This window comes from Balaenoptera physalus (genome assembly GCF_965194825.1).
Source record: "Balaenoptera physalus genome assembly, chromosome: 1".
Classification (NCBI taxonomy): domain Eukaryota; kingdom Metazoa; phylum Chordata; class Mammalia; order Artiodactyla; family Balaenopteridae; genus Balaenoptera; species Balaenoptera physalus.
Window position 1 is genome coordinate 134,232,745 of NC_138882.1, and position 20,923 is coordinate 134,253,667.

A 20,923-nucleotide genomic window follows, 5' to 3' on the forward strand; every position below is an offset into this window, starting at 1 on the left:
CTTTTAAAACTTACCTGCAACAATAGCTGGAAACTGCAGTCTGAGCAATAGAGTTCTGAGCTTTAGAAAGGAATATTAAAAAGGAAGAATAAAAATAAGAAGAGCATATTCCATTGTGAGCGTTGGATAAGTGTGTGAGAAGGACATCTCAATAGTACTTCTCTAGGCTGTTGATCTGAAGGATCAACTAGTCAAATGTGTGTTTGTGCTGCTGCAGAGGGTGACCATTGATGACCGCCACTTCAGCCGAACACTAGGGAAAATATGTTTACAAAAATGGAAATTAGGATAGAAGAAAGTGAAAGCCAAATTATAACACATTGTGTTAAAGAGTTGAAGGGAAAAACGAAGGCTGCCAAATCCAACGCCCTAGAGAATATTCTGAGGGAAAAGAAGTCCTGCAAGATTCTTTAGCTTTTCAAGGAAGGAAATAAGAAAGACTTTCTACAACAAGCCTTTCTAAAAAATCATCTCATCAATTAGATTCTCTAGAAATGATAGGGCAGCATAGAATTTATAGAATATTTGATATAGAGGAAAAATGTAAATTTTGTTGAAACCAAGCTGGATAGAATTAATTTATCATAGCCAAGAGATAAATAACAGTACCATATATTTCTACAGAACTTATAATTTATAAAGCATTTTTATTTATGCTGTCTCACAAAACCGAGGAGGTTTTGACCAAGGGTCAAACCAAGGGTCAGAATAGTTTTCAGGTAAGAAAACTGGTTCAGGAAAATTAAGTGAAGTTTTGGAACCAGGATTACAACCCAATTCTTTTGAACTCGAACATAGGACGTTTTTCAATATCTGTGTTCTTTTTTACATCACTGGATTCTATATTGTATTCAAATGCAATACTGGACTTTTACACTCAAAAGTTAGAGGGAAAGAATCACTAACCACCTCCATTTTTACTATACTTCCCTGCTTACAAGTCATCACTGTGCTATCTCCTTTGTTCTTTCCATTTTCCAGATGAGGAAACTAAGTCTGAGATAGTTGCCTAAGCTCAGTACAGGAGGGCGTGTGGAAATCCAGCTCTTCTGACTCCAAAACTCCTGCTCCTTCCATTACACCATAAAAAACTGTGCACTAATTATTCTACCTTAAAAAACTCATGATGATGTGAACCATGTGCCAGCAGATCCCAGTGACACCAATGCTGATAAAAATAAAGTAATTCACATTGCACTAAGGGTTTCCCCTAGATTCTGAATTTCTCATAGAGGAGCTAACATTTGAGCTAGGACTTAGGGGCATGTGGAGTATTTTTAAAAAACAATTAAATGGACAAAAGAATAAATGGATGGATAGATGGATGATATTTGTAACAAGTCTGGAATTCTGTTTATCTCATTACTGCTTCACTTCCTCTTCGAAACCTTTCTTTATATTCCCCTGCCTAAGCCCAGAACTGTTAACAGCACATCCTCTCTGCTTCTGTAATGTGAGGCATATTAGACTGTGAGTTCCTTTGGACAAGGATCAAAATCTTACTAATCACCATATCTGGCACATTTTAGAGGATACATGTTTGTTAAATGAATGAATAAATAGATGAAATGGATGAAATAAAAGGGTAAAGAAATAAATGGTACAACAGTTCTATCTGGGTTCACGTGCTTCCTCATAGGAGAACTCCTCTTTCACGAAGTTTTCCCTGGTGTCACCTCCCCAAGCAGAGTTTTTCCCTTGTGATCCCTCAATACTGTATGGATGACTCTTGATGAACTTGTGTCTCTTTAGATATATATACTTCCTGGTAGAGCACTCAATTGGGTAGATAACTTTTCACTAGACCAAGCACTCCTTGAAAATAGCACTATTTTTTACTGGTTATTTTGACTTCAGTACTTTGAACATAGACACTGTGTAAATATCTGTCTTTTTCTACCCTGTCCCTACTGTTAGCTAGAAGGACTTATAAAGGTGGGAGTAAGAAGTAAACATGTATAGCAAATGCAGCTTGCCAAGACACAGAATTGTAAAAAGGCATCTTTGGGGTTAGGTGGCGGGGTCATGTGGTGTGACTGGAGACTAGAACACAATGATATCTGCTTGTTGGAATCATGGTCCATAATTATATCTTTAAGCATAAAATTTCCAACATGAGTGGAATGTATTTCTGTAAATTCATTTACATTCATTTCTGTACGTACTTGGGATGTATTTCTATAAATTCAACTATTTTCTAATGGAATTAGTTTCACTTTGTAACCATCCCTAATCGTCTACTAGAACAGTGATTTTTTTCATGATAGCTTACATATTAACGTTTGTCCTCTAAAATGCTTTGAGTACCTTAAAGAAAAATGTAATGCAAATTTAAGAGAACATTATTAATTTTAAGACTTAAAAATACATAATTCAAAGCTATGGTTTCTGTGCCATAAAATGATTAAACATAATCAAAACAATAAGCTTATTGTTCTTAATACATTCTAGGTCTCAATATTAAACACTTTTTCAATTAATTTTTCAACATCATCCAAATATCAATGCCCATATCTTATAAAGAACTTAAAAAGTTTTTCTTCTAGGGGTTAAAATGGCCATGGCAACTTCCTCCAGACTTGGGTTGGCTATTTCCACTTCATAAATCAACTGCTTTTCTCCTAGGACTGAGGGAGCCTCAGATTCATTTATTCCATTTTGAAAGAAAAAAAAATATTATTAAGGGTCTTCCAGATAACCCCACCAGTGGAATAAAAAAGTTTCTTCAAGGTCCATCAGGAAAGCCCAGAGATTATACAACGTGATTTGTCAGCAAATACATATAGATTGAATAAAAGTTGTTTTGCCTTCTAATCGCCATGTTTCCTTACAAGGAAGTTGGCAGGTCAGGGATTTGAGTTTATCAAAAGAAAATGAAACTGGTTGCAGTTTGACCTGACAGACTGCATATGGGGAAATACGCGACTGAGTTACATTTTTCAAAAGGGACTTTGGGCAATGAAAGTGATTTATAGAACCTCCACATGCCTAAACTTGATACTCACTGGGGAGTATTTAACAATAAGAAGTGTGGAAGAGCTTAAAAGTTAGGATTAAAACTCATAGGTCAAGGAAAGGGTAAACACAAAGACTTATAGCTGACCTTGTGCTTATATCCCACAAGTGCTTGGGTCTTGGTTCCAAGATACCTTGGCTGTTACAACTTGTTTTGATACTTTAGATTATAGTTCTCATTATTTCCTGAATGACCAATTGATTTATGCTATTATGGGTGAATCTATTTTTATTAAATCTCTTCTATCAGGCACTATATTAGATGTTGCGGGTATAGAAAATACACTTTTATTCATTCACTCATTTATTTAGCATACATTTATTGAGAACCTACTGTATTCTAGACACTGTACTAGATTCTGGGAATACAGAGATTAATATAGTTTGGGCCTGAACTATGAGAGCTCATGGTTAGAGGAAGTAATTCTAGAGCTCACAGGGGAAGTAATATCTGGTCAGAATGCTAAATGTGGAAATAGAAGTATATGAAAGGTACCAAATTAATTTTGAAGGAAGGAATTAAGGAAAGTTTCAAAGAGCATGTAGGGTCTGAGATGGGTTTTAATGAGTGAATAGGAGTTTTTCCAGGTTGACAAAATATAGGGCAAAGCAGAATGAACAGAATATATAAAGGTGAAGAGATATAATATTAGATTAAGTTTTCAGAGAAAGCATTCTCAGTAAAAATCAAATTCCTAACAGACCCAAATACAGAATCAACAGCAGCAGCTGGAGATCATTCTGCCCTTTGCACTGAGGGCTAAAAACCACCAGTCTTATCCCAAGTCTAGTAATTCATTTTTGCACATCTCATGATTATTCCATTTTGCTGTGAACTAAACACATTCATATTGAAACAGACACCCAGCAACATTAACAACCAAAGTGGGTACAATGTCATAAATGTAATCCTCTCCCAATGACAGAACAGACAATTTTTCATACCTATTATAGAGAAATTTTGGTTTGTGATAACAGGAATCTCCTTTCTTCCTTTGTCTCCTTTCTTCCTGTTTCTTGACCCTTTTCTGGATCTGGCTGTTGTGAACAGAAATCCTGTGAATTCAGAGGGACAGAGGAATGAACCAAAGAGAATCAAGATATGTCCAGTTATCCCTGTTTTCTCTAGTGAGAGTTCCTCATTTCTGCCTCTTTTCAGCTACTCTGAATGAATTAAATCCCTAGTGTACTACATAGCTCATGAAATTCTCAAGACAGAGACACAGTTTGCTGGAATTCTCCATTTTAAACAACAAAATTGTCTCTGTGAAAATTTTAACACCAACGTGCATCTAAACATAGAAGTCTATTAAAATACATAAGAATTCCAATTCTTATAATTATCACTCAGCAAAGTCACATTAAATTCCTATTTGTCATCACTTCACATGAAATAATTAACAAGTATACATGTATATCTGAAAAGTCACTATGCTATAGATTTGAAAATGGCAAATTATTATCTTTTAACTGTAGAAAAATTGTGAGCAGGATCTGTGAAAATATGCCACCGTTCTAAAGATTGATAAAAACTTATTCATATTCCCTGTAATTTAATTCAATAAACATTTACTGAGGGCATACTCTTTGCCAAGCTCTGGGATTTTGTGAATAGGTACAGTTCCACCCTTGGACTTAAGGTTCATGGTTTATTGTCATTGATTAAGGATCTGCAAATATTTCTGAGGGTCAGCATAGATTTTTACTATGACTCATGATAATTAAAATTTTCCTTAAATTTAAATATCTAAATTCAGCAGTATGCCTGAAAATGAAATCTCTGTCATCTCTAGTCATAGTCTGGCTCATTCCATTTCTATTAAATATACCAGCTATCATATAGTAACACTAGTCTTTTGTTGTCCTTTGATAATCAGTTATCAAAGTCCTCTTGATTATATTTTTGGAAAAACTTTCACAGCAGCTCATTTCTGGCCATTTCTGCATTGACTTGACACCTATTTGCTTCTCATCTATACCACTGAAACCCTTCTGTTTACTTACCTCCAGTCTTCTCTTTCCCCAAATCAAATGTGCAAATTGCAGAGATATAATAATCCTGAAGATATCTGTACAAACCACCCTCAGTTAAAATACAATCAGTAGTGGCCCATTGTCCAGAAAAGTCACAAACTGAAAGGGCAAACAGGTAGGTAACAAAATGAGTGAAGTGGGGAGAATTAAGACAATAGGGAGTGGTAGAGACCCTGGCATGCCTAGGCCCCAGATAAGACACAGACAGAACTTAGTTCCAGCTGATTGTTTTTCTGTTGGAATTCAGGGTTAGTTTTGAAAAATTTTCCAGAAAAAGAATATGTAAAATTTTCTAATTTTTTTAAAATTGAGGTATAGTTGTTTTACAATGTTGTGTTAGCTTCTACTGTACAGCGAAGTGGAGTTCCCTGTGCTATACCGCAGGTTCTCAGTAGTTATCTATTTTATACATATTAGTATATATATGTCAATCCCAGTCTCCCAATTCATCCCACCACCCCCTTTTCCCCCCTTGGTGTCCATATGTTTGGTCTCTACATTTGTGTCTCCATTTTTGCCTTGCAAACCGGTTCATCTGTACCATTTTTCTAGATTCCACATATATGCGTTAATATACGATATTTGTTTTTCTCCTTCTGACTTACTTCACTCTGTACGACAGTCTCTGGGTCCATCCATGTCTCTACAAATGACCCAGTTTTGTTCTTTTTTATGGCTAATATTCCATTGTATTTATTTACCACATCTTCTTTATCCATTCATCTGTCGATGGGCATTTAGGTTGCTTCCATGGCCTGGCTATTGTAAATAGTTCTGCAATTAACATTGGGGTGCATGTATCTTTTTGAATTATGGTTTTCTCTGAGCATATGCCCAGTAGTGGGATTCCTGGGTCATATGTTAATTCTATTTTTAGTTTTTTGAGGAACCTCCATACTGTTCTCCATAGTGGCTGTATCAATTTACATTCCCACCAACAGTGCAAGAGGGTCCTCTTTTCTCCACACCCTCTCCAGCAGCTATTGTTTGTAGATTTTCTGATGATGCCCATTCTAACTGGTGTGAGGTGATACCTCATTGGGGTTTTGATTTGCATTTCTCTAATAATTAGTGATGTTGAGCAGCTTTTCATGTGCTTCTTGGCCATCTATATGTCTTCTTTGGAGAAATGTCTATTTAGGTCTTCCGCCCATTTTTCGACTGGGTTGTTTGTTTTTTTGATAAAATTTTCTAATTTTTAAGACACTGTGTGTATGAAACAAAATACATATATATCTGTGCCTGTAGCTCTAATACATACCTCTTGCTGGATATGGAAGGCAGACTGATGGTTGTGATCTCTGGTCTATAGCGTTAGACCAGGTAATGTTGCCTGGACTCTGAGGCCCTGCAAAATCTAGCCCCACTGTCTCTTTTCAATGTCATCTCTTATTGTTATTACTATCTAACATTGATACTGTGCCTATGTTTTATGGAAACTATACCTAGTACTTGCTCTCTACAACAATTAATGAAGTAGGATTATTATATCCATTTAAAAGATGAAAAATTTATGTTACAGAGAGGTTGAAAAGTTTAGTAATAGTGGTTGGTAGTTGATTCAAATACAGCATTGTCTAATTCCAAAGCCTATGCACCTTACACTTTGCTGTTTTCCAGATACATGCCTACTAATAATATGTATTCTTCCAGAAACCTGTTGGAAAGGTACTAATTTTATCCTCATTTTACAAGTAAGGGAAGTCTATTATATGACTTGACTAAAGTCACAAAACTCTTAAGCGGTAGGGCCAGAAAATGAATCCACACAGCTTAAATCTAGAGTCTCCTTTCTTTTTAAACTTTATACCGTACTAAATAAATAGAAAAATGAATAAACAAATAAGTAAAGAAAGCTTCTTTTTAAAGCCAGCTTAAATGCCACTTTTCCTATAATGGTTTCCTTGTTCCTCTTTACTGGAAGTAATCTCTTTTTCCACTGAGCTACCATATTACTTATATTTCTCTCATCTACCTTGTGTTTAAATGTGCCTACATTTATCCTCTTTTACTAAACAAGATCAACATGCTGTGATGATGCACAGCCCCTTGCTCATAGTTGGAACCTGACAAAATTGTGCTGAATTAACTTAGAAATATACAAATTAAGGGGTTTTATCTATTTTCTGATACAAGAAGCATGCCTGTCTAAATGTAATAAAATAATAATTAAAAATAAAGTGCTCTTTTAAAAAAACCTGTATTTCTCAGCATACCTCTTGCTGGCACTGCTTAAAAACCTTGGTTCAGTATAAGCCATCAAAACTGTTCATTAGATTGTTTAGAAAATAGACATACTATGTATTTGTAAGACATTAAGAGGAAAAAACTCATTTGGTCAAGAAATAAGTCAGGGCTTATATGTGGGCAGTAGTGTCAACATGCAAATCAATTCCCCTGTAACACATTGCATAAAAACATTTTGTTCAAACCAGGGTATCCTGCTGTCTTATGTAGCTTCCTGCCAAAATGTTCCTTTTCTCTCATGTAGATAGCCAAAGCTATCTGTTAGGAAAAATCCCCTCTCTGCTCAAACAGTCCAACTCAGCACTTTCAAATGCCCACAAGAAACAGACATTCATCTTGAAACCATGAGGGATGGTCAGGTGAAGTACAGGTAGCCTGATGTCATACAGTCCAAGAGACTACCCTCTCCTAAACTCTGAATCAGAAGTGACTTTATATCCTTAACACTCAGAGAAATCTCAGGCTTGAATGCTCTAAGATTGGGGTTATTTTTTAGTGTACTCTACTGAGGAAATTTTATAAGAATAAGGTTGGGATCTTTATAGACAACTATAGAACTCCAAGATAGTAAACTAGATTACATTCCATATACGCCCTACAGTTTAATTAGAACATTCGAATGAATGACATGATGCCCAATTTTTCCCACTTCAGTGCTCTCTTTGCTATGTTAACATGAACAAAAGCATTATAAAATCAAAAGCATAAGCATTAGAAATAATTCCCCATTGTTCCACCCCAAAATAAATAAGATAAATAAATGACATATAGACGCTAATATATACAGATTCACTTAGCAGGAATTCTGATTTGTGTGGCAGAGGATGTTCCTAATAGGGCTGTGTAGGACTTTATTTTGCACTACAATTAGCAAATTCTCAGTAACAGTCCAAACAGTCAATCTCAACACCAAAGGAGACATAATGAGGCCTTATTTCCCACTGTAGTAAAATGTTCTTAACCTTGGTGTTACTTATTTGGAAGTCCATACTGAGGGATGAGGGGTTTTGCTTGGCAAAACTGGTGAAGAGGAATAGTAATATGCAAAGAAGGAAGAGGAGTTCATTTTTGAAAGGAAGGTACAGTCTAAAAAGAAAACACTGGATAAGAACTTTGAATGTAGGCAGTGGTAAAGAAAAGAGTGGACTGCTAGAAAGCAATATGTTTAGAATTGTTCCGTAGTGTTACGGGGTGCAATGACACCCAAAGATAAGAGAGACATAAAAGAAAGTAGAAAGTGGACAAAGACTAACTTTAATCTTTGCTTACTTTTCTTGTCCAGAAAACATACTCCAGAAAAACATGTCAACAATCTTTTAACTTCCATAACTGTGTGTGTGTGTGTGTGTGTGTGTGTGTGTGTGTGTTTGAAGCTCTGAGGACCAACAGAGATAATCATGTACAGGTAGTTAAGAGCTCTTATTCTTTTAGGTAGATGTGACTAACAGTACTCCATGGTACTTGTTAGAAAAGCAATCTGATTTAAACACTTCACTATGAGAAGAATTTTGATTAGCTGAGAGTGGACACTTGCTTTTCATTTACCCAACTTCTAAGGACATCCCTAGAGCAGAGAAGAGGGAAACAACATTTCTGGCTCCCAGATCCATGGCAGAGAGAATAAGATCATGGGCTCAGGGTCAGTCTACATGGTTTGAATCTGGGTCTACTGTTTTGTTTTTTTTTACTGTGTGAATTGGGTTAACTTAATCTCTTTCTGCCTCAGTTTTCTCCTTTGTTTAAAAGTGGGGATAATAATATTATCTATTTATAGGATTGTTGTGAAAATTGCATTGAATACATTTTTAGAATGGGGTATGACACAGAGTAGGTGCTCAATAGATAGTATTTTTCATTAATACTTAGTTTAGTATTATTACTTAGTTTTAGTGTACCTGTGAAGAAAGTGAGGTCCTTGTTTTCCCTAGGTTAGAGAACAGTCTTCATGGAGTCCATTAAGTGGGACTTTATCTTTTCTCTCACTTTCCCCTACCCTTCATTCTGCTTTTCTAAGTATAATGAGAAGTTTTCACTTTAACTATTTACTAAACTGATTATTATTTCTGCCTATTTATTTTGTACAATGTGATTTTCTATACCATGAAATCTGATTTTTCCAGACATAAAAATCTATAATTAATCATCAAAAAATTGACACATATTAAGCTACTTTCTCTGACCATATAGTTATGTAGAAATTAACACAGGAAATGTGTTATAACTGTGTACTCTGCAATTAAAATGATGTGAATCGTTATTTATAAAGATTAATTTCTACAAAAATTGAGTGATTTCACTGATTAGTTTGAAAAAAAGAACCATCGTATATTATTCCTAACTTTAATAGAAACCTCTATTTAGCTTGTCCTCAGATTGACATGAGATAACTTTAGTTTAAGTAAAGGTTTAAGTTTAAATAAACTTTTTTAATAGGCATTTCCAAAACCTCAGAAACTGAAAAATCATTTCTGTATGCAAATGTGAGCTTTTTCAGAAATGCCATTTCTTGGGTATATCATGGGTCTTCTCTGCATGTTCAAGGATGTTCATCAGGACATCCAGTTGGTCAAAGGAGTCTCTGTCCATGGCTTGGCCAAGGCCAATTACTGTCTGTTAATGTTCTGACTCTCATCCTTTCTGTTGTCTCCCAACTCTGCTGTTTTCTTCCATTAGGCTCGCCATAAACTGTTGGAAAGGTCTGATGAGGAATTTCTTATTTCTTTTGAGTACTGAAAGCATAACATCCTGATTTGCATGCCATTTCTTCTGGTCTATACTTAGCATTAGGGAAGAATTATGCAGAGTGGTTTAGAGATGTGCAAAAAGATCAAGAACAGCCCCCATGTTAACACTAATTACAAGATCGTATTTCCCTAAAAATACTTCCTCTGTCCTTAGCAGCTTCTTCAACACTTGAATGATCACTAGTAAGGTTTAGATCATTAAGACCGGTTTTATGTAATACCTTATTGTTGCAAAGCAAGTGTGATTCTTTTTTTCTTCACCATAAATAAAACTGATTTTGATTCAGTAATACAGTATTCTTCTTTAGCCGTTATAAGGATCAGGAGGCCCTGATTTGCACATGTGGTGTGACTCAAACCCAAGTGTTCATGAGGAAAGGCCTACTTCATAAAAGTCTGCCATTCTACTCCTTTTCCACTGAGGCATTATGTCTTTGTTAAGGGATGGTTACGTCCATCGTTCTCATTAGTTTGATTAATGGTCTACCTCTAATAGAGGCCACCACCTGACATTTGGGGAAAAAAATACATGGCAGGTAATTTTTTAAAATACAGAACCTGTCCCCTTAACCTAGTTTCATTCCTTTTGGTAAGGGTGGCAATTGGATGTGACACTCATCTGTGGGAGCGTGCTGACATCCGTTCTTTCCCTCCCTGTCTAGTTCAGTTTAAAGAATGATAGCCGGGCTTTCTGGGGAAACTGAAGCGAAGGTAGGGAGAGAGCTGTTAAATATCCCAACACAGTAAATGCAGGCTATCGCGCCCACAAATTTTAAACTTTACATTTCCTGTCAATTAGAAGTGTTAAGGTTTCACTAGAATATTGAACTAACGGAGTGATTCTGTTCTGAATAGATAATGCATCTCACGTGCGTTGCTTGTCTTTTCAATTAGAAAAACAATGAGGTGTAAAAATAGGCCAATTTCAAATTTTTCAAATGCTGAACTAAAACTTATGTTCAAAAGTCTTTGTTTCAGAGTTGGCTTTGGGTCTCACTAACGAGACTACTTTCTTCTCTTTTGGTGTTTAGGATCATTACAATTGTTTTTCTAGCCCTGATGGTTATCGACTGTCTGTTACAATAACAGGATGTGACTTTAGTTTCAGAATCTATTTGTTCTGAGATAAAGCCCTTCTAACACTAGGAACAGAAAAAGGATATAAAACTGGCCTTTGACAAACCCTTGCCTAGTAGACTTGTCTGAGTCAGTATGTAACTACTAAAATCACAGTGTTTGCTTCCATTTCCGTGCACAGGAGTCAGTACTCCCAATTTCTGTCCTCTCATGGCCTAATGGGAAATGGACTTATTTTAAATTTCCCCAAACAAATTGCCAGTTCTTTTGTTGTTTTTATTGGTTTGCTTTTCCATTTAATGCTCTATTTCCATATCTAAGTCTATTTCCCTCCAAAGATTAGAGAACCCATGTTTCTAAGCAATAGTACAAGCCCTTCCCTGCCCCTTGCCACAAACAGAACGTTGCTTCAGCAGCTGTCCTTGGGCATGGATGTCCTCTTTAATCAAAGTGAGTTCCCTAATAGGCACTATAATGACATTCATTTGCCATTTGGATGTACCTGACGTGACACTTCAGGCAAGGCCATGATTACTTTCCCTTAAAAATGTAGAATAATTTTACAAAATCAAAAAGGCAGAAATATTGCCTAAAGAAGTCAGTTTAAAAAATAGCAGTATTATCATGGTTTTGGGAAGGTGCTGTAATCTTCTATCTCACGAATTATAATAGTGTGATTTTATATTTAACTTGGTAATAAAATCCTGTATTTGAAAATAACAGATCTATTGGTTACAAAAAAACTAGCCTATAGACTGTAACAGAGTCTCCTGAGTTAAGATACAGGATGATACTTATCTAATGATAACATTGCTGGGCACATCTTAACAATCAACTGCTTTACTCTCTTGAATTTGAAATATTTTTGATAATGGAGGAAATCGCTCTACACTACAACTAATATTTAGAACTGGATTAATATTTTCAAGGTTTCTTTTTACATAAAATCTTCACTACTACTGTAACTTAAATGCATGCAAGAAAGTGTTCCATGAAAAGTTGAAAGAAACGTTTAACAGTATAGATGGGAACATCTCTCCAGAATATAACAATATAATATTTATTAGCTATAATGGAAAGCATTTTCAAAAATTTTAGAGAAATTTCTTAATAGTTTCTTATTTTTGTTAAGATCACAGACCTGGGGGTCTGGAAGAATCCTTAGAACATACACTGTTTATCTTCAGCCTCCTGGAAAGATAGATGATGTCTATGATGAGTTTATATCTTGTCCAAGCATGATAAATCTAAAAATGAAGCTCAGTAGATAGTGTATTTTCCCTTCAAAAGAATCACCAGGGAACACACTTTTATAACCTTCCCTTTTACTCTGTTGTACTGTCTAACAAGCCATAACAGCCAGCCTGCCAGCTTCCAAAGTGTAACAGAGCCAGATCATCAAGCAGCATAAAAAGGAAGTAAAAGGAAAGAATATTATGATCAATGGCAACTTCCCATGTGATTTTTAAACTAACAAATGCCTGTTACCAATCATCTAATAGGTAGTGGCGGTAAGTTGCAATACAAAGTGAGCACAGCTTTGAGTTAGACCTGAATTAAATGCCGAGTCTACTGTTAAGTAGCTGTGTATGATCTTCAAAGCTACTGCTCTCGGAGTCTCAACTTCCCCATCCAAAAATGGGGACAATAGCACCTGCTTTGAAGGAATTTTGTGAGACTTCTAAAAAAATCATTCTTATATATCATAAGCACACAATAATTGGTAGCAGTTATCTTTAGTTGTTGACTAATTGACCAGATGAAAAGCACTGAATCGGGTGATCTGTGCAGTGGTTAGGAATGTATGTAAGTCACCATTCTTGCCCTGTAAGGAGGCTAAAAGCAAAAAATGTTCTATGTTAAGAGTATTATTTACATTATCCTCATACTGACCCTGTGGAGTAGGTACTGTTATTCCTATTTTACAGATAAGGAACCTGAAGGTTTGAGAGTTTACCTAACCTTCCAACATTGTGACCTTACAACAGAATGGGTACTCCTAACCACCACATTATACTGAGTGGCATGATAATTTATTGTCACCAAGGGCAAAGATATATACAAACGTGTCTATAAAAGTAACTGAGGGAATCATTGTTGCTAGACACAGATAAGTGCTTCTCTGTCTCAGTCTTTCAAATCTGGGATTTGACACCATGGTGTGCAATGAACTAGTAAACTCAATCTAATTTTTGGTTATACTCTTTAACGAGTCAGTTCTTGGACACTGAAATTATAGAAAGTAGTCAACCCCTTTTCCCATAGGAAATCCCATTTCTTTTGAAAATAAATTTATAAAATAAATTTATATTTGAAGTTTATATTTTTATACAGAAATGGAGGAGACATTTATATTTTATGCAATCCCCTTTGCCAAAGATTTCTCTTGTATCCCTTTGTTCCTTCTACTGAGTGGGTACCTGATGGTCATACATGTTGTCTTACTCAGGGTTCTCCAGAGAAACAGAACTAATAGGATGTATATATACAAAGAGATTTCTTTTAAGGAGCTAGCTCATATGATTATGGAGCTTGGCAAACCCCAAATGTGCAGGGTAAGCCAGCAAACTGGAGATCCAAGGAAAAGTTTCTGTTGAAGTTCAAATCTATAAGCCATCTGCTTGTAGAATTCCCTCTTGCTGAGGGAGGTCAGTCTTTTGTTCTATTCAGGCCTTCAACTGATTGAATGAGGCCCACCCACATTATGGAGAGCAATCTGTTTTAGTCAAAGTCTACCAATTTAAGTGCTAAATTTTGTTGTGGCACAAACCTATCAATAGTATTCCAAATGTCCCAATGTGGTCATTCAGCCACTGGAATTTTGTAGGTTATGATTACTGTGACTATCATAACCTTTATTTAATAGAGTGATGTCTACATTTTTAAAGTAAAAATTAAACTAGGCATGCAAGATCATTTATTTTTCAATATAGAAATGGAGAAAGAAAATAAAGCTTTTGTTTTCATATCTGAAATGCCACAGACATATATTAATGTCATTAAAAAGGGACTCAGTCTCTTGCATGGATCCCAATAGCAGAGTGAATCTAGTTATTAGAAATCTTTTCACTATTTTTTTTTTTTTAGAATTCTGGAGATCAGATAAAGAATTATTTTGGAATATATACAAAATACTGGTTTTTAACATAATCTAATGACGTGGTGATTCTGAACATTTTAAAGTATGTATGGTAACAAAACTCTAAACATGTTTGCAGCAGTCGAACTATATTTTACTCACTGTGCATAATCTTACAGATGTTGATGTACGATGTTTCCTGATGCACTTAAATCAGGTATGAAAGAGAAACTCAAACTGAGCCCACTTCTATGGTCCTTCCATAAAGCAAGCTCTTCCAAGAATTATATTTACAGAAAAAGAGAAATCTGCTCTGGAGATAATGCATATAATCATATTTGCTAAAAATGGAAAAGCCTTATTATATTCTTGTTTGCTATCTATTTTACATCATCACCTGCAGCTATGTTCTGTCACCATTATTCTAATACTAGTAAGAAAAAAATCACCACTAAGAACCTCAAAATAGAGGACTTATTTTGTTAAGCTGTAATTTTGTAACTCGGGTTTCAGTATCTTTTTCAAAGAATAACAGTATGAAGGCTCTGAGACTATTGCAAAAAAGCACTTTGAAGAATCCTTTGTGAATATGTTTTCTCCAAAAACATACTTGAATCTTTGCAGAAACAAGGGTGAAAGTTCTATCACAGAGAAGAGTGTAAATGCCCTGGTTAAAATCAAATCCTCTGGAATATTTGCAAATGATATGACCAGTTCTGCTAATGAAGAAGCAGCCTATTTGTCAGAATCAAGACTGTTACCTCACCAAAAGCCATATCTTTTTGTCTATTTTGATTTTGTTTTCCATGATTTGAATTTTTATCACTTGTTTAGAAAAGTTTGGTTCTTTTGTAGAGTTTGTAGAAAACTGTCACAACAAATCCGATGTCTTTTCATCCATCTATATACTTCTCTCTTAATCTTTTTCACCATGGATTCTTCGTGGGACCCCTTATTCCTTCTGTTGTATAGGTGTCAGGTGGTCATAAAGGTTCTGTTACAGCACAAATTGTCCGCAACGTTTCAGTTTTCTCAATGTGATCAGACAGCCACTGGAATTTTTTAGGTGATGATTGCTATGAAAATTTCATATTCATTTCTATTTTTAAAGCAGCTTGCATTTTCTCAAAGCCCATTACAGAATATCAAATCAACTTTATATTAACTATTGGAAATATCTCTTTATTGAAACTGATTTTTAATTTTACTTCAACTTTTATTGGATCTATTTTTTAATCAAATACTGGCCTTTGCAATTCAAGATTAAATCTCATTTGATTAATTTCAGGCCATTTTTTCTAGGCTTTTTGTACTATTGTATGATGTCTCATTGCTTGATATCCTCTCTCATCTGAGAATTTAATTAATGTCATTAACAACCAACTGCAGATCATTTATGAAGATGTTTAACAGAGTAGAGTTCAAGACTACTCTGAATGAAACAAAACACTTCACACTCACTGCCAAAGACTCACAATATGCCTTTATATTTGACGTTTAGCTCATCAGTAAGCTAAATATAACCTTCTATGATGACCTAAATACTTCCCAATGGGATTCTCAGGATCCTAACATACCAATGATTTTACCTTCATCAAAACTAGGAGTTCTTTATTTGGCATGAATAATGATTTTCCCCTAATGGTTTTGTATATATGCATAAATGCATTTTTTATAGAAAGGGTTCATTCATAGTGTTACAACTTATTCTCAAAAGTGTACATAACTCCCAAAATAATAAAATCGTGTGCTTTCTTATAAGGTTATATTTAAAAAATAATTTATGTTGCATTTTACCTACATGGTAGAACATTACTATTTTCCCCTTAGTGTCTAACCTCTGGGTTATTTATATTACCCAAATTCATTTTCTTTTAAAGCAAGTATTTTTCTCAAAAGCATATACATATGATTTTTGTAAAGGTAACTTTTTCAAAATACATATATTAAATATATACTACTTTGGATGAAAAAAGAAAGAGTAGACCATAGAAACTGGGAAAATAAGATCATATTTTCTCATAAATGCATGTCAAATAATGTGAATGAAGGGGATACTCTCCAGGGATTATAAAACTTTTAGAAAAATAAATCCTGTCAGTCTTATTTAATGGCCTTTTCTGACATTAATATGTTTAGAACATCAAGGAGAATCCAAACTCATCTTACTTTTAAAATGTTCTTCCTATTGATTTATCCAGAAAAGAAATGAGAGAACTAGATTATATATTTCAGTATTTTTCTAATTAGATGAGCATCCAGTTGTGAGTGATTAACAATAACTCAATATGTATTCCATGGACCTTGCTTTACTGGTTTAAAGGGATGTTAATTAGGGTTGTGCCAGTGGCGGGAGCAGAGAGGGCATTGCAATTGTATATTCAGGAATCTTAAAAGAACATTTCATGAAGGAAACATAAGGCTATCTACTCTTTACTTAATATAGGATCAGTAGAGTGTTGTGTTTAATCAGGGGCCTATTATTAAACAGAGATTCAGAAACTGTGGAGAGTGTTAACAAGAGGACAACAAACAAGAGTGACCGTTCTGAAAAAGATAAAAAATGAATGTATTTCAAGCGAAAAGGAGGCTGAAGAGAAATATAATGTCAGTTTTCCAGAATTTTTATAATAAGAGCATAAGGTCTGGACTGAGAGAAACCTGTATTTGAATCTAGGTCCTACTCTTATCAGCTGGCCAACTGTGACTCTTTCCTATATGTAATATTGGAATAATATCTACTAGACTATTGTTAAGAACAAGTATAAGTAACATACCTAGAGTAGTGGTGTCAGACATATATAGAAGTCCTTTTATAAATGAAGTTAGTATTATTGCTACTATTTTTTATCAGATACTCATCATAGCAATTCCAAAGCAGGCTTATAGAGGCCCCTTGGAATTGCTAATCATAGAGTTGCCTGTGGATAGGTTAGTATTGGTGGAGGATGGAAATCTAGAGGATGGGGCTACTTAACCACAGAAGACACTAGATCAGGCAGCTCTTTATTCAGTATACTCGCACATGGATGAGTTTGGTAGAATTCAACTTTTGCTGAATACAGTGAGGTACAACATTTATTTCTGTTTTTCTCCCTCCTTCCTTTCCTCCCTTTCTTCCTTTCCTTCTTAGAAATGTTGCTAAATACAGCTATGTTCCTCCACAGGGGATTTAATCATCATGTCTGATTTTGTGATAATCTTTTTCTCAGATTACCCTCTCAGTGGAGGGTAATAATGCATGACACAGAGGGAGTCAGGCATTGGTTAGATTTTGTTTCTTGCTCTTGGTTTGACAACAGCAAGGAGTACTATATATTAAAATGTTGTATATTAATGTGTATTAAACTGTTGGCAAAAATATTAGTGTAATATTGTTTAGATTAGAGTAATAAGCTTTTTCATGTAGGAATTTTCTTTTCTTTCTTTTTTAAAAATTGGATCTCTGTAGTCCTAATTTTTTCTGAGGTAGTCTTGATATACACTAGAAGAAATAACGTTTCATCAGCTTGCACTGTTTTCCCAAACTGTGCCTATGCTGAGTATTGACTTAAAATAATTTTGGTTAATGTTGTATTTCACTACTCTTGAGGAAGAATAATTTCTCAAAGTTCCTTGTGTTATCAGGGCAGATATATAGATATATATAGATATAGATATATATAGATATATATACACACACACACATATATGTATAAAACAGCTATCTAATTGTACAGTTAATCCTTTTCTATGGCCTCACCAGAGGAAAGGGTTTTATAAGACAATGAAAATAGAAAATAGGACTTTGTGAATGATAAAACCTAATAAAATAGCATAGTACAAGATGAAGAAAAATAAACTCTCATTACCTGCTTAGAAGTCCCTCAAGATAGCATATGTAGATTTAACATTCACAGATTTTGTCTAATTGAGTTTAACTCAAAATTCAATAATGTGGTATATAGTCAGAGACCAGGAGATGGGGACAGTGTGAGAAAATAAGTGAGCCTAGGGCTTCTCTGGTGGTGCAGTGGTTAAGAATTGACCTGCCAATGCAGGGGACATGGGTTTGTGCCCTGGTCCGGGAAGATCCCACATGCTGCGGAGCAGCTAAGCCCGTGCGCCACAACTACTGAGCCTGCGCTCTAGAGCCCGCGGGCCACAACTCCTGAGCCCACGTGCCATAACTACTGAAGCCCGCACACCTAGAGCCCATACTGTGTAACAAGAGAAGCCACCACAATGAGAAGCCTGCGCACCGCAACGAAGAGCAGCCCCCTCTCACCGCAACTAGAGAAAGCCTGTGCACAGCAATGAAGACCAAACACAGCCATAAATAAATAAATAAATGTAAAAGAAAAAAAAAAAAAGAAAATAAGTGAGCCTAGTCAGCCACCCAACACAAACTTTGCCTTGTGGTCTGCTAATTATCTGAGAGGCCTAACTCATAATTTTATTCCTCACTGAAATAAATAATTAAATGTAACACACACACACACACACACACACACACACACACACCAGGCTCACTATATATCAGGCACAGATATATGTATAAAATCTCATTTAAACTTCTCAGTAACTCAGTAACTCCATTTCAGAGTTAAGAAAACTTAAATAAAAAGAGATAAACTAACTAGCTCAAGGTCACATCGTTGTAAATTGGCAGTCATGATTCAAACCAAAGTCGTCTAAATCTAGAGGCTATTGTTTAACCATTATACCATTATGCCTCCCTTGGCTTCAACAGTGAATTGGAAGATTCAGAAACTGAAGGATTAAAGAAAGTTACAAGAGTCATCCCTTGTGGGTATAGGTTGTCCTGTAATAGCTTTCTGAAGTGGTGAGGTTGGGGGTACAACAGAGGGCATAACTAGAGTGGTTTTCTTTTTTTTAAATTTTTGTCTGCGTTGGGTCTTTGTTGCTGCACGCGGGCTTTCTTTAGTTGAGGCGAGCGGGGGCTACTCTTCATTGCGGTGCGCGGGCTTCTCATTGCGGTGGCTTCTCTTGTTGTGGAGCACGGACTGTAGGCACGCAGGCTTCAGTAGTTGTGGCACGTGGGATCAGTAATGGTGGCTCACCGGCTCTAGAGCGCAGGCTCAGTAGTTGTGACGCACGGGCTTAGTTGCTCTGTGGCATGTGGGATCTTCCCGGACCAGGGCTCAAACCTGTGTCCCCTGCATTGGCAGGCAGATTCTTAACGCACTGCGCCATCAGGGAAGTCTCCAGAGTGGTTTTCTTAATCAACTGACCTCTTTTGGTACAATCATGGAATTGAATGCATAAAAGGATGAGGTGAGAGTGAAAGAAAAAGGCTAACAAGGAAGCATAGGTTGTAGGTTAATAATAACAATAAATGCCATTTATTAAACGCACATATACAAGTCCTATGGTAACAATTATTTATGTTGTGGTAGATTGCAAAAATAGCCACAGGTCTCTACTGTCCTTGCCCCTTTGCAATGTGATTTTGTAGTTTTTCGCGTGAAGAGATAGAATCTATTTTCCCAGTCCTTGCATCTTTGCTGCCCTTGTTCCTTGCTTTGACCAATAGAATGTGGCAGAAGCAACATTATGCCATTTCTGAGTTTTGATTTCAAGAGGACCCAGGGCATTTATTTGTTCTCTGTCTCGAAACCTCTACCGCACCATGAGAAAAGGTTGATGGAAATGCATAGCCCCATTATCCTTGGTACCCTCCCTGGCAGCTAGCCAACTGCCAAGCAAAGACCCTGAGAAAGCCTTGTTGAAACCAGCCAAGCCTGGCCTTAATCAGCAGAACTGCCCAGATGTTTCATAAACTTGTGAGCAAAAGTAAATAAGCCGCTAAGTTTTGAGTGTATTTTATGCAGCAATAGATAAGTGTTCCCTATGTGTTATCTCCTAAAATCTTAACGCTGTTTGGTAAGTATTATTAACATTTCAGAGATAACAAAGCTCTTTTTTAGCAACACAGTGATGGTGAGAGCCAGTATTTACTCTGCAGTTTTGACTTTATGCCCAGGTCTTGCTCCTCTGAGAAGGGAACAAGTTAAGCAATTGTCAGTTAATGAAGATCTAGATAAAAATTTCTCCTTACGTTCAATTCAAATCTTTAAATCATGAATCAGGGCAAGTTTTATGAACTTGCCTTGATTCAACAGCCGTGGAGGTGGCTTCACATTCCAACACAAGCCAGTTTATTTGGTTAACATTATAAAAAGATAGGCCAAAATCCAAGACTGAAGCAAAACTAATTTATTTATTCAACAAACATTTATTAAGTGCCTGCCATATGCTAGGCCCTGTGCTCGGCACTGTTATACAATTAATTTAAAAAGAATCTAAGATTTAAGAAACAACTCTAAGCTGAACAATTTAGGCAGAATAAGGCAAGTTATTCATAAGGATGCAGACTAATTACAAACGTCCTAGTTTAAATGCTATACTTACACTGCAGTGAGAATGCAATGGATCTGAAGGGAAGTGCACATAAAGTTCTAAAACAATTTGTCAAAATAATTAAGCATACTAAGAGTGGTACTTGGAACCAAGTTTTTTCAACCCACTCTGTAGAGAAGGCAGTAGAAATCTGTTGCAACTGTTTTATAACGCCAGGTATAGTACAGCGGTAAGCCCAAGTCACATACTGAAAGATCGACCCAGCTTTATATACCACCATAGGCAGAACCGGGAATCACACCAAGTACCAGCAGGCTAGAGCCACCAGCTCAAAACGGCATTTGCCGTTTGTTTGGTATGCAGC

General features: G+C 35.9%; 1 protein-coding gene and 1 long non-coding RNA gene across 2 annotated transcripts in view; one reads left to right on the top strand and one right to left on the bottom strand.

Annotated features, from left to right (window-relative positions):
* The window catches only part of NEGR1 (neuronal growth regulator 1), an 897,772-nt gene that overhangs the window by 459,588 nt on the left and 417,261 nt on the right, over positions 1-20,923 (top strand). The window lies entirely within an intron of this gene.
* LOC309641560 overlaps positions 1-20,923 on the bottom strand; it is a 45,662-nt gene that overhangs the window by 11,094 nt on the left and 13,645 nt on the right. The window contains exon 1 of the long non-coding RNA XR_014252691.1: positions 1-20,923. This exon is cut by the window's right edge and continues 13,645 nt beyond it. This is a non-coding gene — a long non-coding RNA (uncharacterized lncRNA).